Consider the following 1,510-nt stretch of genomic DNA (forward strand, 5'->3'; position numbering starts at 1 on the left):
GGAGAGAAACGAGTTCAGTCAGTTACAGTTTGTCTCAGGAAGGTGGCAGTCACAAACTCCAGGAAGGCTTAGTGGATTAGTGACACAGGTTACAGTCTGTGGTAGAAAGAATAATGCCCCATCCCCAAAAGATATCCATATCCTAATCCCTGGAACCTGTCAATATGTTATCTTACATGGCACAATGCATATACGATAAAGTTAAGGACTTGGGTGAAGGGGACTGTAGCCTGGATTATCCAGGTGGGCCCAATCTAATCACATGAATCCTTAAAATAAGAGAATTTTTCCCAGCTGTCGTTAAAGAGAAACAGGACAACATAAGAAGGATCTGAGTAGTGCTACGTTACTGGCTTTGCAGTGGAGAAAGGGGGCCACTAGCCAAGGAATGTGGGCAGCCTCTCAAAGTTGGAAAAGGCAAGGAAACAGATTTTCTCCTAGAGCCTCAGAAAGGAAGACAGCCCTGATGACGCTTGATTTTAGCTCAGTGAGACCCATCTTAGACTTCTGACTTAAACAACTGTAAGAAAATAAATTTATGTTTTTCCAAGCCACAAAGTTTGTGGTAATTTGTTACAGCAGCAATAGGAAACTAATACACAGTCTCTACGGCTATAGCAAGTCCTAGGGCCATAGTTCATTTATCATCTCCCTCCTCCACTACCCACCTGGATTTCCCTCATCTTCAGCTAGTATTTTTGTTGGTCAAGGTGACTTGCCTGATGGAATACCCAGACGTTCATCCCCAAGAGGTGCGAATGATTAGGTGCCCTTGTCACGTCGCAGTTATTGTAACTCCCCACTAACAGTCATCCCAAGCATAGAAGTATCTAGTGATAACACTAGTGAACCCTCTGGGTTCCGGACATTCTCTATCCTGCCCCTGTTAAATACAGTTGAACCTTGAACTACGAGGGGGTGAATCCACATACAATTTATAGTTGGCTGTCTGCATCCATGGTTCCTCAGCAGCCATGGATTCAACCAACCATAGACCAGATCATGTAGTACTGTAGTATTTACTTTTGAAAAATATCCGAGTATGAGTGGATCCTTGCAGTTCAAACTCATGTTGTTCAAAGGCCAACTATAGCAGCAGCCCTAGTAATTCCCCCGGCAATCAGAACCGATTAACCCAGGTAGTGCAGTAACTCCCTTCTCTGTTGGTTCAGTGACATGAGGAGCCCAAAGTGACTAAGTGTTGTCACAATGTGCAATTCAGTGGAACCCTCCCTGTGTCCCCCAGCCTAAATGCTCCTCCAAAAATTAGAAACGCTTACCCTAGAGAGCCCAAGTTTACAGGGATGAGAAGCACAGAATCAGCAAGTGGATCATTGAGTATAATTGTGAGAAAGGCACGGTCTCCACCTCTGCCACCCCAGTCACTTTGTTCATGGGCCCATTGTGCAAGCTAGGAGGGCATTGGACAACAAGCCCCAATGAAGACAGAATTTCTTATTCTTTTTTGTATAACCAGCATAATAATGCTTTTTACATAGTGGTTAATATT

The sequence above is a fragment of the Lipotes vexillifer genome, unplaced genomic scaffold (genome assembly GCF_000442215.2).
Source record: "Lipotes vexillifer unplaced genomic scaffold, Lipotes_vexillifer_v1.1 scaffold236, whole genome shotgun sequence".
NCBI classification, from domain to species: domain Eukaryota; kingdom Metazoa; phylum Chordata; class Mammalia; order Artiodactyla; family Lipotidae; genus Lipotes; species Lipotes vexillifer.